This window comes from Thalassophryne amazonica, chromosome 12 (assembly GCF_902500255.1).
Source record: "Thalassophryne amazonica chromosome 12, fThaAma1.1, whole genome shotgun sequence".
NCBI classification, from domain to species: Eukaryota; Metazoa; Chordata; class Actinopteri; order Batrachoidiformes; family Batrachoididae; genus Thalassophryne; species Thalassophryne amazonica.
In genome coordinates, this window is record NC_047114.1 from 74,781,425 (window position 1) to 74,797,950 (window position 16,526).

The window sequence follows — 16,526 nt, forward strand, 5'->3', positions numbered from 1 at the left end:
TGAAAGTGTGTTAAGAAATTTGTTCTAGTAATCTATGATGACTTTTTCACCTTTTTTCAGCATCATTATATGCAAATATTGCCGTTTTGTGCTTGTCCCACACCCAGACTTTTGATCTTCAATGATAAAAATGAATGGTAAAGAAATGTTTTTTCTAATGTTTTAAAATATCTCTGAATGAAATATCAGTAAAATAATCAAAACATAATTTGGGTATTCAATGTCATACAACTGTTGTGATTTTTTTAAACAAAATGTAGTTGTCCCACACTATTGCCGTAATTTCCACCACAACACTGTAATGTCCCTTTAAACAGTTTGTATGAAAGATTGTTTGGGTAGTTTCTATGGAGATAAACAGTGACACCAGAGCACATGTATATAGCGTGCCAAATCACAACAAACAGTTGCCCCAAGGCGCTTTATATTGTAAGGCAATGGTGTGGTGGAAATTACATTTACAAGGCCAATAGTTAAAGAATCACCCTTAAAGGCCTGATTACCTCCATCAAGGAGGTGATGTTTTCAGTTTGCTTGTTTAACTGTTAGCAGTAGAGATAGCCGATACCGGGAATTTTGGTATTGATCCGATACCAAGTAAATACAGGGCCAGTATCGCCGAAAACAATACTGATACTTTTTCATACTTAAGATTCATAGATCCAAAGGATCCAAAAGCCCTACGATAGAATTTTGCCAAACATTGTATGCAAGGGTGCAATTTAGAACTAGAAATTGGGGAGGACAAAGTGCGAGGCCCGCAGGGCCGAAGCCCATAGGCCGGGGGTCTGGGGGCTGCTTTAGGCCTCTAGAAGCCAACGGTTTCTAGATAAGCTCAGATGCATTCTGAGCATTCAGACCAGTAATTTTAATGTTTTGAGAAGACCATAAAGTGGACACCATTTGACTTATGCAATTTGAAACTGTGGATATAAGTACTTTATTCTGAGAATAGCCAGCATTGATTTTATTAACATTCTGGTGTAAATAAGGTATCACCACATGTGTAGAACTCAAAAAGAATGATAGGTTGAGTTTTCATTAAAAAAACAACTGCAATGTGGTAAAATGTATTCATAAATATGAAAGAACAGGCTCTTAATAATTATTAACTATCGCATACTGTATTTTTTTCTCAAGATTTGTTTTTGCATAAGTTTGAAAAAACAACAGATCATAAGTTTAGGATAAATTACTTATCATGAATTTGATTTTCGAAGTGGCATAAATGACAACACTCATACTGAACATAATTTCGCTTGCATAGACTTATTTTGGAGATCAAGCAATAATTGCAGATGGGCTTTCTGAGGTCCCAGATAGCTTTTCTGATTTCCTTTTCTAACTTTCAGAATTTAGTAAATTAGCATATGGTCCATTGATACTTATGTGTAGACACTAGTCCCTAGAGGCAACTATTTTTGGTTTCAAATCTGGGCAAATGCAGTCCCAGAAAATTCCGAATGTGACAAACAAGAAACAGGTGTTGTAAACAAGTCAACGCTGCTAAAAATACAAACTTGCAGAAACAAAGATACTATTCTGACTGAGGTAGAGAGCTGACAAACCACAATACAAGGGTGCGCTGCTCCATGTTGTGTGACACAGCGCAGCGCTGCTCTTACAGAGAGTAGACTGCGCAGCAGTCAGTGCATGTGGGAGAGAAAAAAAGCTTGAGTATCGATCTTTTTACATGAGGATCATTCAATATCAATACCAGCGTTGGTATGGATATTATTGGTATTAGGATCGATCCACCCACCTCTAGTTAGCAGGATTATGCAACAACTACTGAACAGACATTTATGAACTTGTCAGAGGGGTGGGCCAAAAGAAAACTTCATTTTTGTAGTAGATCCAATTAAGGAGGTGGAACTATAGGATTTTTTCCCCCTTTCACTTTAAAAAAAAAAAAAAACACTGTGAGATAGTTCTCCACCCCCCCCCCCCTTTTTTTGTGAAATTCTCAAGAGATAATGCACAGACCTTTTCGAGATTTAAAAAAATGACATGTACAGGCAGCCAATATCTAACAACAAGTGAGTTCTAGTGCAGATCTGGATTGTTATCCGGAGCCGCACCAAAATCTCACCTGTTTAGCATGCTACATGTGCCTACTAAATTTTCTAAAGATCAGTGATTATCTCTTGAGAAATTCATGAAAGTGAAGTACTGAAAATTGTCCTATCTTGCAATGTTAAAGCTGCACAGCCTTTGGGTTTTTCAGATTTAAGTCATATAAAGAGTTTTCTTTGGCACCGCTATGTATTCCTTAGCAATTAAATAAAGGATTCATAACACGATGTTGCCAAGATGATAAAAATTCACCCTGTTTGGAAACAATTTAGAATTTTGACCCCTGAAGAGGAGAAATTTATGTGATCAGGCGCCATGACCTACATTTCGTAGCGATGTCATATATAACATTGGGGCTTCCTTCGATCTGTGTGAGAGATTCTGGACAGGACATGGCGAGTGCCAATCAGAGTAAAGAAAGGCAGCATGACATCCGCTGGCTGCTCGCTCGAACAAAATAAACCAAGATGGCAGAAAATGCTATGAAACAGCTTATTTCTGTATAAATCCAATATATTTCTCATATATTTTGTAAACATTAGTGAGAAATAAACACTTCTAAATCTATAAATCCAGTTTTTGAAACCAGATAACACCTCTAAAGTAATATACAAGACATCTTATGGATGTTAGCGTACACACCCCGGGAACATGTGTGAAGTGGGTCAAGTCACAACTAATCTCAAAACCTCACGGATGTGCAGAGGTGGGACGAAGTCACTGTCAAGTCATTCTTAAGTCATGAATCAGCAAGTCTCAAGTCTGAAGTCAAGCCTCAAGTCAGCTTGCAAACAATTGGTGGTCATTATGACTTGAGACTTGACCTGGGACTTGACTTGAAATTTGAGACTTGCTGATTCATGGCTTGAGAGTGACTTCATCCCACCTCTGTGCATGTGCACACACACAGTGAGGAAAATAAGTATTTGGACACCCTGCGGATTTGCAAGTTCTCCCACTTAGAAATCATGGAGGGGTCTGAAATTTTTATCTTAGGTGCATGTCCACTGTGAGAGACATAATCTAAAAAAAAAAAAAAAAATCCAGAAATCACAATGTATGATTTTTTAATAATTTATTTGTATGTTACTGCTGCAAATAAGTATTTGAACCCCTACCAACCAGCAAAAATTCTGGCTCACACAGACCTGTTAATTTTTCTTTAAGAAGCCCTCTTATTCTGCACTCTTTACCTGTATTAATTGCACCTGTTTGACCTTGTTACCTGTATAAAAGACACCTGTTCACACACTCAGTCAATCACACTCCAACCTGTTTACCATAGCCAAGACTAAAGAGCTGTCTAAGGACACCAGGGACAAAACTGTAGACCTGCACAAGGCTGGGATGGATTACAGGACAACAGGCAAGCAGCTTGGTAGAAGACAACAACTGCTATGATTATTTATTAGAAAGTGGAAGAAACACAAGATGACTGTCAATCTCCCTCGGTCTGGGATTCCATGCAAGATCTCACTTTGTGGGGTAAGGATGATTCTGAGAAAGGTCAGAACTACACAGGAGAACCTGGTCAATGACCTGAAGAGAGCTGGGACCACAGTCACAAAGATTACATTAGTAACACATGATGCTGTCATGGTTTAAAATCCTGCAGGGCAGCAAGGTCCCCCTGCTCAAGCCAGCACATGTCCAGGCCCGTTTGAAGTTCACCAGTGACCATCTGGATGATCCAGAGGAGGCATGGGAGAAGGTCATGTGGTCAGATGAGACCAGAATAGAGCTTTTTGGAATCAACTCCACTTACCATGCTTAGAGGATGAGAACAACCCCAAGAAAACCATCCCAACCGTGAAGCATGGGGGTGGAAACATCATACTCTGGGGGTGCTCTTCTGCAAGGAGGACAGGACGACTGCACCGTATTGAAGGGAGGATGGATGGGGTCATGTATTGCGAGATTTTGGCAAACAACCTCCTTCCCTCAGTAAGAGCATTGAAGATGGGTCATGGCTGGGTCTTCCAGCATGACAATGACCCCAAACACACAGCCAGAGCAACTAAGGAGGGGCTCCGTAAGAAGCATTTCAAGGTCCTGGAGTGGCCTGGCCAGTCTCCAGACCTGAACTCAATAGAAAATCTTTGGAGGGAGCTGAAACTCCAAACCTGAAAGATCTAGAGAAGATCTGTATGGAGGAGTGGACCAAAATCCCTGCTGCAGTGTGTGCAAACCTTGTAAAAAATACAGGAAATGTTTGACCTCTGTAATTGCAAACAAAGGCTACTGTACCAAATATTAACATTGATTTTGACAGGTGTTCAAATACTTATTTGCAGCAGTAACATACAAATAAATTATTTAAAAAAAACATACATTGTGATTTCCGGATTTTTTTTTTTTAGATTATGTCTCTCACAGTGGACATGCACCTAAGATGAAAATTTCTGACCCCTCCATGATTTCTAAGTGGGAGAACTTGCAAAATCGCAGGGTGTTCAAATACTTATTTTCCTCACGGTACTTTCTCCTGCAGTTCGTCTGCATGATGGCATTTAAAGAAAAAGACAATATTTGCTGTGGAATTCCTCCCAGATAAATAAGTTATCTTCATTAAAATGAGCTGTAATATTGCAGCATGTTATGAAAATAAACCTACATTATCATTTTAAATTTTGTCAGTTTTGCGAAATTTGAAAGGCCGTACAGCTTTAAAGAAAATGGGAATATTTACAGAGATAATTTATGAAGCTGATTCGTGATTTTTACTTGAGGCCATCAAATATGGCCATCGGGTATTGCAAAGGGTTTTCGTCCATCTGTCTGTCTGTCTGTCTGTGCTCAGCATAAGTCCAGTCCTATTACTGCCAGACTCAATTTCAAAGATGGCTAAACTTGATGTATTTTAAGAGGTTTAAAAAGTTGCATCCTGTCCGCACCTGTCCGGGTCCGCACATCGGGACGCAGCCGGCGCGGTGCGGCGGCACAGGAAAAACACCTCCGTGTTGATAACCATTTGTAAAATCCAGGCCGCTTTTGATGGCTTTCAGTGGAGTGAGTATATGAGAAATTGTTTAACAGCTGGACATGTTCCAACTTGTCCTTAAGGCTTCCAACAGAGGTGTTTTTCCTGTGGCGGAGCATCGCAGCGGCTGCGAGCCGACGCTGCAATCCGTCCGCAAGTCGTTCATTAAAAAAATCTCCTTTAACAGTGGAATATCCGGATAAAATGCTGAAACCGACTTCTTCTGAAACTTCTCTGTTCTCTCACGACGTCCTGGATCAATAGAGCCTCAAATGTGGAGGTTTTCAGCTTGAAACAGGCTGACGACGACACCTGAGAGCGCTGCGCGACGTCTCACACCATGGGAAGTCCTTAAAGCGACAGTATCACCTCAAAATCTCTCATCAGCTGTTAAAATTTTCACCGAAAAAATTTTGATCAAACAAAGGGCCAGTCTCTCAGCAACTTCTCAGACAAAGGAATTCCGACGAGGGGCTGGACGACTCCTCCCACAAGGAGTGCTCACAGGCGAATGATGTCACAGACAGGCGTGGAAAAACTCACGCATGCGCACGAGGGTTCAAGCATGTCTGACGTAAAAACATATGAATGAAATCCATATAGTTTTTGAAAAAAATAAAAAGGACCTATACTTTATTGACAGACCTTGTATATATATGTTTCTCATATATTATGTAATGTAATGTATACGTGGAACCTAATAGCACCTCTGAATTTATTTACAACACATTTCGCCAAGGTTAGCATGGTGACGTCACTTCCTGGTGTAACTACTTGCTAACATCTTTGTTTCTGATATATTATGAAAAAGCTAGCGAGAAAGAAACACTTCTAAAACTGAAAACGCTGTTTTTGTAACGTGGTAACTCCTCTGGAGCCATTTACAAGACATTAGTTGAAGAAGTTAGCTTGCATGCCAACTTTTGCTAACTCCCTATGTAGTTAAATTTGTTTCATTAGTAACTGCGAATGCACAGAGGGTGATCAACAAATTTTCTTTGATTTGCACAACATGAACAAATTATATATATATATATATATATATATATATATATATATATACACAAGGTCTGTTAGAAAAGTATCCGACCTTTTTATTTTTTGCAAAACCTGATGGATTTGAATCACATGCTTGCATGAGCCAACCTTGAACCTTCGTGCGCATGCGTGATTTTTTTCACGCCTGTCGATTGCATCATTTGCTTGTAAGCAGCCTTTGTGTGAGGATGGGTGGAGTCTCTCATCATTGTTCTTTGCAAGGAAATGGTGGAACGACTGGAGCAGCGCGACTGCATCAAATTTTGTCAGAAACTGGGTGACAGCCAGGTGGAAACCATTCGGATTATTCAGACGGCTTTCGGTGACGATACTATGGGCATCACACAGATTAAGGAGCGGTACAACCGGTTTAAAGACTCTGATAATCAGTCACACGACTGAAAAGCCACCGAAAGCCGTCTGAATCTTCCGAATGGTGGAAGAGCTGGGTATGTCACAAGATGTCCTGTGAGGCTTCAACACGGAGGCGCTTTTGTTCCGCCATCAGCTTCATGCCGATGAATTTCGCTGCAACTCTTTTCATGGCAAAATCTTCTGTTACAGTGGAATGTGCCGAAAAAGTGCTGATGTCCACCTCTTCCACAATTTCTCAGATAGTCACACGACGATCCCACATCACCACAGCATTCACTTTGGAATGATCTGGTCATTTCGGCATGTTGATGGCCGCCCGGAGCGCGGCTTGCTCTCCACCGTTGTGCGGCCGTCTTTAAACCAGTTGTACCGTTCCTTAATCTGTGTGATGCCCAGAGGATCGTCACGAAAGCCGTCTGAATAATCCAAATGGTTTCCACCTGGCTGTCGCCCAATTTCTGACAAAATTTGATGCAGTCACACTGCTCCAGTCATTCCGCCATTTTCCTTGCAAAGAAAAAACAACGAGAGAGTCCACCCATCCTCACACAAAGGCTGCTTACAAGCAAATGACGCAACCGACAGGTGTGAAAAAATCACGCATGCGCACGAAGGTTCAAGTTTGGCTCATGCAAGCACACGTGATTCAAATCCATCAGGTTTTTGAAAAAAATAAAAAGGTCGGATGCTTTTCTAACAGACCTCGTATGTATGTATGAAATAATGTACGTAAGACAACAGGATCTTAATCATTAATTAAACAACTGCAAATTATAAAGAACTCAATGCTCATACGGCCGAGGGTATTTTAGCATTGCGTTACATGTTAACTTAAAGGAAATTGCTTAAGAGAATGGGTACCTGTTCGAGTATTTTAAATATAAGCTTATTTGCACAGATAGGTCGATGGCCAATCAAGCCTAATCAACTTCTATATGGGTCATCGGTGTCCACAACAGGTGTTATGCCCAGTGTCCCCTTGACAAATCTTACTCAGGCCTCATCATGCCTGTGATGCTGAGATACTTACGGAGAACCTAAATAAATTTATATAGCCTTGAATTGAACAGCAGCTTTAAACAATTCAGTGGAAGCGTGATAATTTTCCCCCGTGCTCTTCCAGCTCAACCTATAATGTATCGTATCGGCCTTTGCAGATTCCAATTGTCTCTCGATGTGCTGATCACCATGCAAATAGCCCTTTGTTTCATCATGACAATTGGGAGATTCATATTTCAACCTAATAGTGCTGTATAACTTTAACCATCTATCACAACCTCATTTCATTGCCGTTGCAGTTAATACGCGCTCCCCTGCCAAGTGGAACATTTTCTAATGATGCACTCTCACATGAAAACAAGGCACGCCAGTCCTGGCTCTACATCACTCACTAATGCACCCATCCATAATGTGTTCATAGCAGTCTGCCCGAAGCAGAAAGCAACGACTACCACCAGGCATGTGCATGAGCGTGGATCCAGAGAAGGGTGCAAGTTAGAAAAGCCTAAATGGCCATGATAATCATGTACAAAGTCACTGCTATCAGAGACTGTATCAGCCTCGTAATAACGTCTGTAGATTTCATATCATTACGAAGATACTTCAAAACATCCGAAATGGGCAGCTCAACAATAAAAGTCAAAAGTGCTTTGTGGCAGCGAGCGCTGTAGGATGTGGAGAAGACTAGGCTAATAGGTGTATGTAAAGGGTGATGTAAACACCATCCTAATTAGAGAGACCTTTATCAGTTCCTTCATTTTATGCAGATTGCACTGGTGCAACTGCTGGTGTCATTATCCCGCAATCAAGTGCTATTCATTTGAAAGTGTCGTCTTTTAAAACATGATTAGCATGCACAACAAGGACACAATGTTGAATTAGTTTGAAGTATGTTCTGACAACTCTTAACTCAGTAATACGTCACACCTGAAAAGACCATTTGTCGCTTGCCTAATTATGGTTTCTACTTTTGAGGCTTTTTTTGTTGATTAACACTGGAGTCAGAGCTAATCACCTTTATTGTGTCTTAGATAAATACAACTTAACTTTAAAACAAAACCCAACCCGTGGTTGTTTGACAACACATTTAACTACTCTGATCTCACTTGGACGAATCCAATTTGGGTAAATTCTGTTCTTTTGTCATTTTAATTCCCAACAAAAAATGGTACGATGTTCATCTACATCTCATTACCAAATTTAAAAGTAATAATAATGAGAAGGTGCTGGGCTAGTGCTGTTAGCCACATAAATGCCAAGCGGCTAAAAGAATTTGACTACTTTTAGCCACAGTGGCCTTTTTCATGGTCATACATAATTCACACACCAGGTGCAATTACTGCGGTAACAACTTACTCAGATATATTTCATGAAACTGTTGGACAGTATGTCTCATGGCCATGTCCTTGGTCTATTTGATAACTTCATATCTCCTCTGGGACGCCATGATGCATACTGTTCTTTTGCTTACCTCGCTACATAGACAAAAAACAGTTTTGCTTTTACACCGTTTCAGATATGCAATGCGAGCAGTCACCGCATATGAATGTCAAATGCAACATTTTTCAACCAATTTTATTTTTCCTTTATATAACGTCAAATCACAACAGAGTTGCCTCAAGGCGCTTCACACAGGTAAGGTCTAACCTTACCAACTCCCAGAGCAACAGTGGTAAGGAAAAACTCCCTCTGAGGAAGAAACCTCAAGCAGACCAGACTCAAAGGGGTGACCCTCTGCTTGGGCCATGCTACAAACATAAATTACAGAAACAATTCACAGAACAATTCACGGACGAATATACAAGAAATGCTGCTGGTGCACAGGACAGGAGGATCGCCAACACAAATACAACTCCCATCTCTGGATGGAGCTGCACCTTAAACAGAGAAAAAAAACAGAATCAGGCATCAGAAAGACAAAAAAATACTGTATAATTTGCCAGCATTAATCAATAAGAAAAACAAGAAATACTAAGGTGATCCCCGGCTGCTAGCCCTAAGCTTCACTAAAAGACCCAGAATTTAGGTAAAGTTGAGGCCGCGGCCTCAACAATCACATAACTCTACTGATCCAAGCATAGGGCAACGGCCCACCCACCTGGGTGCAGAGTTGAGGGCAGGCGGAAGAGGTAGGTAGATTGCTGTGTGGGTGAGGGCAGCTTGCAAGCTGTGGTAGCAACACTCTGTGCAGAGAAGGCATCTTTTATGACATCTAAAATTGAAGTCTGTTTCCTGTCACTTTGAGTCTTGTCTTCTGAGTTCGCTCCCCACATTAAACGACCGTGAGGCGGGAAAACCCCCAACAAAACCTTTGGTATGTAGACTTGGATACTAATGCCATTGATATCATTTATACATACATCATGTGGCTCAAGGAACCTCATCCATCTAGGCTTTTTTGGTTGTTGAGGCAGCCACACAAAAAAGAAAGAAAAAAATATTTTCCAGACCATGATGACCTTTGACCAAACTACTCCAACATCAAATGATCCATCTAGGCTTCTTGGTTTTTGAGATATAGGGAAATAAGTATTTGATCCACTGTCAATTTTGCAAGTTTTCCCACCTACAAAGAATGGAGAGGTCTGTAATTTTTATTGTAGGTCCATTTCAACTGTGAGAGACAGAATAAAAAAAAAAAAATAAAAAAATAAAAACAAAACAGAAAATCACATTGTATGATTTTTAAATAATTAATTTGTATGTTATTGCAAGAAATAAGTATTTTATACAACAGAAAAAACAGGCTTTAATATTTGGTACAGAAACATTTGTTTGCACTTACAGAGGTGAGACATTTCCTGTAGTTCTTGACCAAGTTTGCACACTGCAGCAGCGATTTTGGTCCACTCCTCCATACAGATCTTCTCCAAATCTTTCAGGTTTGGAGTTTCGGCGCCCTCCAAAGATTTTCTATTGAGTTCAGGTCTGGAGACTGGCTCAGCCACTCCAGGACCTTTACATGCTTCTTATGGAGCCCCTCCTTAGTTGCCCTGGCTGTGTGTTTGGGGTCACTGTCATGCTGGAAGACACAGCCATGGCCCATCTTCAATGTTCTTACTGAGGGAAGCAGGTTGTTTGCCAAAATCCCACAATACATGACCCCATCCCTCCTCCTTTCAATACGGTGCAGTCATCCTGTCCCCTTTGCAGAAAAGCACCCCCCAAAAATGATGTTTCCATCCCCATGCTTCATGGTTTGGACGGTGTTCTTGGGGTTGTTCTCATCCTCCAAACACAGCAAGTGGAGTTGATACCAAAAAGCTCTATTTTGTACTCATCTGACCACATGACCTTCTCCCATGCCTCCTCTGGATCATCCAGATGGTCAATGGTGTACTTCAGACAGGCCTGGACATGTGGTGGTTTGAACAGGGGGACCTTGCGTGTCCTGCAGGATTTTCAACCATGACGGCGTAGTGTGTTACTAATGTGATCTTTGAGACTGTGGTCTCAGCTCTCTTCAGGTCATTGATCAGGTCCTCCTGTGTAGTTCTGAGCTTTCTCAGAATCATCCTTAACACACGAAGCGAGATCTTGCATGGAATCCCAGACCGAGGGAGATTGGCAGTCATCTTGTGTTTCTTCCATTTTCTAATAATTACTCCAACAGTTGTTGTCTTCTACCAAGCTGCTTGCCTGTTGTCCTGTAGACCATCCCAGCCTTGTGCAGGTCTACAGTTTTGTCCCTGGTGTCCTTAGACAGCTCTTTGGTCTTGGCCATGGTGGACAGGTTGGAGTGTGATTGATTGAGTGAGTGAACAGGTGTCTTTTATATAGGTAACAAGTTCAAACAGGTGCAGAAGTAAAGAGTGCAGAATAAGAGGGCTTCTTAAAGAAAAATTAACAGGTCTGTGAGAGCCAGAATTCTTGTTGCTTGTGTAACGGCTGCACTCTGCGTTGTGTTGTTATGACTCCGCCCATTCGCTCCCCTCGGGATGCGACTCCGGCATGGGAGTCGAACTCTCTAACCAGAAGGCTAAAACCCAGGGCTCTGGCCTTGTGTCCAGAGAATCCTGAGCTGTTGGGAGTGAGGTTTACAAACTACATCTCCACAGCGACACCTGCTGGCCTCCGTTACACTTGGAAGGTAATCAAATACTTATTTTATGCAATAAAATGCAAATTAATTATATTTAAAAAATCATACAATGTGATTTTCTGAATTTTTTTTTTTTTTTAGATTCTGTCTCTCACAGTTGAAGTGTACCTATGATAAAAATGACAGACCTCTATTCTTTGTAGGTGGGAAAACTTGCAAAATCGACCATGGGCCAAATACTTATTTCCCTCACCGTATATAAAAATAGTAAAAAGGTTTTGGGGACCATGTTTTTCTGCACGTTGACCTTTCAGCAAAGTACTTCAAAATCTAATCACCTCTATCTACTCCATCAAGTAATATTCCCACCAAGTTAGAGCCATCTAGGCTTCTTGGTTGTTGGTTGTTGAGCTATACAATATATCTAGTAGTATATATGCAAGTGTTTTTGGACCAGGTTTTCCTTGACCAAACTACTCCAAAAGGTCCACAGCCACAGAGACACATGCCACTGAAAACAACACCCTGTTCACCGCGCCGCCCATACAGAGGGTAAAAAAAAACCTACATCAACTGAACAGCAGGCAGCTGCATCAAAACATGTCTTATAATTTCAAAAACACTTGCAAACATAATACAGACATGATACAAATCTACACACATGGAACAATTTGTTAACGTACCTGCTACAAATTCAGACAGCATATGCAAAAATCAAATGTCATGAAACTCCACAACACAACAAAAGTAGCAAAAAACTGTTTTTGTGTTGTACTTCCATTATGTTGTGGAGTTTTGCAGCACATTTTTGTTTAGGGTGCGCTGTGTGAGTTTGCAGCACAAATGCTATGTTTAAATTATTGCATGTGCTGCAAGTTATATGGTTTGTTTGCAAACTTTACAATTGGCAACACGCTTTTTGATGCAACTACCTGTTAAATTGAAGCAGATATTTATTTGCATTTGCTAACACTTTAATTTGGAAATGTTGTGGCTCCTATGCCGTCACTTGGAACAACAGTTCCAACTTCTGCCATTTTAAAGCTTTTTAATTCAGATATTGGGGCTTTAAAAGAGTCATCTACCTTTTCAGCAAACTTGCACAGATTTAAGTGTGTTAAAGATGAAAAGACAGAAACAATCCTGACACTGAGGCGATGAATTCATTTCTGTAACTTTAAATGAAAAGCTGATACTTTACACATTTCCTCAGATAAACCATCCATTTGTCTAATTTTGTCTATTTTTACCATCTAGGGCAAAGAACCATCTGTCCATTTGTCTCGTGTGCTGTCAATGAGTGCCAACTGTACTTAGTGCATGTATGTCAGACGTGGTTTGTCCCATCATTGGTCAAATTTGTGATGTACTGTTTATTGGATATGCAACAATATCCAATAAACAGTACAACATCACGAATTTGACTTTGCTGTGTTCCATGTACTGTTGCCTCAATTCCTCAGGGGGAGGAGGAGTAACAGAAAGACAGAGGACGGGAAGGAGAGGAACAGTAGTAGCCAGTAAACCCGTATTGATCAGTATGTCTGGTATTTATATTTGTATTTGCAAACTTTTTCTTTTTTTTTCCATTTTTGATACTCTATGTGCTTCTTACCCTGTGTGCTGCTAAACAATGCTGCTAAAACCTCAGTTTCCCTGAGGGAGTCTTCCCAAGGGATCAATAAATTTCTGTCTAATCTAATCTAGTCATTAAGGCTGCAACTAGACAATTTGTGAGTCAAGGTCATTTCTACCAGTTCATACTGACAAGCAGGTTCCCACCACATCTGTTAAGTAGATATCAAATCAGAGACATGTTTGGCATTCTGCTTGGAAAATTATGAGCAGTTATAGATTTTCTGACAATCCAGTTGCTGGCTCTGTTCCCACTTGTCATCCTTAAAACCTCACCATCAGATCTTTATCCTCCTGGTTCTTTTGAAGATAAATCTACTGCTTGCATTCCCCTGAACTGAAGGCTTTAAGAAGAAGAAGAAAAAAAGAAAAGCTGCTGCTGCACATCTGTTACATCCGACCAACACAGAGAATGAAAAATCATTTGCTGCAAAGGATTTATGTTGCACTGATATATGTATATATCTGCCAACTTCACAGCGCTTCATCTGGTGCACGTCCAAAGAAGCAGATTGGTTTAATTGACTGCTGCAGTCAGGTGGCTGTTTGATCCACAACAAAACAAAGCAAATGCGCAAGTTCAGTGTGTCCTTCAAGTACAGTAGTGGTTCTCAAGCATAGTTCTGAAGATAAGAAGTACAGCATATTTTCCATTTCTCTTGGCTCCACCTGCACATAGTGAGCTCAGCTGTGTTCCATTTCTCAGCCAGCTGTTGATCGACTGCAAACACTTGATTGATCTGAGTAGATCAGGAACAAACCGGCGTTATGATTAGAGTTAAAATTAGTGAGCAAAGGGTGACTACATCATGAAAATATAATCCTGACTATCACACACACACACACACACACACACACACACACACACACACACACACACACACACACACACACACACACACACACACACACAAAACCCCCCTAAATGTTAGACTGGCCCATTCTGACTCTATATATATATATATATATATATATATATATATATACAGTGAGGAAAATAAGTATTTGAACACCTTGCAATTTTGCAAGTTCTCCCACTTAGAAATCATGGAGGGGTCTGAAATTTTCATCTTAGGTGCATGTCCACTGTGAGAGACATAATCTAAAAAATAAAAAATAAATCCGGAAATCACAATGTATAATTTTTTAAATAATTTATTTGTATGTTACTGCTGCAAATAAGTATTTGAACACCTGTCAAAATCAATGTTAATATTTGGTACAGTAGGCTTTGTTTGCAATTATAGAGGTCAAACATTTCCTGTAGTTTTTCACCAGGTTTGCACACACTGCAGCAGGGATTTTGGTCCACTCCTCCATACAGATCTTCTCTAGATCTTTCAGGTTTGGAGTTTCAGCTCCCTCCAAAGATTTTCTATTGAGTTCAGGTCTGGAGACTGGCCAGGCCACTCCAGGACCTTGAAATGCTTCTTACGGAGCCCCTCTTTAGTTGCCCTGGCTGTGTGTTTGGGGTCATTGTCATGCTGGAAGACCCAGCCATGACCCATCTTCAATGCTCTTACTGAGGGAAGCAGGTTGTTTGCCAAAATCTCGCAATACATGACCCCATCCATCCTCCCATCAATACGGTGTAGTCGTCCTGTCCCCTTTGCAGAAGAGCACCCCCAGAGTATGATGTTTCCACCCCCATGCTTCACGGTTGAGATGGTTTTCTTGGGGTTGTTCTAATCCTCTAAACATGGTTAAGTGGAATTCATTCCAAAAAGCTCTATATACAACCCCTGGCAAAAATTATGGAATCACCGGCCTCGGAGGATGTTCATTCAGTTGTTTAATTTTGTAGAAAAAAAGCAGATCACAGACATGACACAAAACTAAAGTCATTTCAAATGGCAACTTTCTGGCTTTAAGGAACACTATAAGAAATCAAGAAAAAAAGATTGTAGCAGTCAGTAACGGTTACTTTTTTAGACCAAGCAGAGGAAAAAAATAAGGAATCACTCAATTCTGAGGAAAAAATTATGGAATCACCCTGTAAATTTTCATCCCCAAAACTAACACTTGCATCATATCAGATCTGCTCGTTAGTCTGCATCTAAAAAGGAGTGAACACACCTTGGAGAGCTGTTGCACCAAGTGGACTGACATGAATCATGGCTCCAACAAGAGAGATGTCAATTGAAACAAAGGAGAGGATTATCAAACTCTTAAAAGAGAGTAAATCATCACGCAATGTTGCAAAAGATGTTGGTTGTTCACAGTCAGCTGTGTCTAAACTCTGGACCAAATACAAACAACATGGGAAGGTTGTTAAAGGCAAACATACTGGTAGACCAAGGAAGACATCAAAGCGTCAAGACAGAAAACTTAAAGCAATATGTCTCAAAAATCGAAAAATGTACAACAAAACAAATGAGGAACGAATGGGAGGAAACTGGAGTCAACGTCTGTGACCGAACTGTAAGAAACCACCTAAAGGAAATGGGATTTACATACAGAAAAGCTAAACGAAAGGCATCATTAACACCTAAACAGAAAAAAACAAGGTTACAATGGGCTAAGGAAAAGCAATTGTGGACTGTGGATGACTGGATGAAAGTCATATTCAGTGATGAATCTCGAATCTGCATTGGGCAAAGTGATGATGCTGGAACTTTTGTTTGGTGCCTTTCCAATGAGATTTATAAAGATGACTGCCTGAAGAGAACATGTAAATTTCCACAGTCATTGATGATATGGGGCTGCATGTCAGGTAAAGGCACTGGGGAGATGGCTGTCATTACATTATCAATAAAAGCACAAGTTTATGTTGATATTTTGGACAACTGAAAGGATGTTTGGGGATGATGAAATCATTTTTCAAGATGATAATGCATCTTGCCATAGAGCAAAAACTGCAAAAACATTCCTTGCAAAAAGACACATAGGGTCAATGTCAATGAGCAGATCTGATTTGATGCAGGTGTTAATTTGGGGGATGAAAATTTACAGGGTGATTCCATAATTTTTTCCTCAGAATTGAGTGATTCCATATTTTTTTCCTCTGCTTGGTCTAAAAAAGTAACCGTTACTGACTGCCACAATCTTTCTTTCTTGATTTCTTATAGTGTTTCTTAAAGCCAGAAAGTTGCCATTTGAAATGACTTTAGTTTTGTGTCATGTCTGTGATCTGCTTTTTTCCTACAAAATTAAACAACTGAATGAACATCCTCTGAGGCCGGTGACTCCATAATTTTTGCCAGGGGTTGTATATACATATACACACACACACACACACACACACACACACACACACACACACACACACACACACACACACACACACACACACACACACACACACACACACACACACACACACACACACACACACACACACACACACACACACACGACTTTCTCAGAAATCAAAGCACTAGA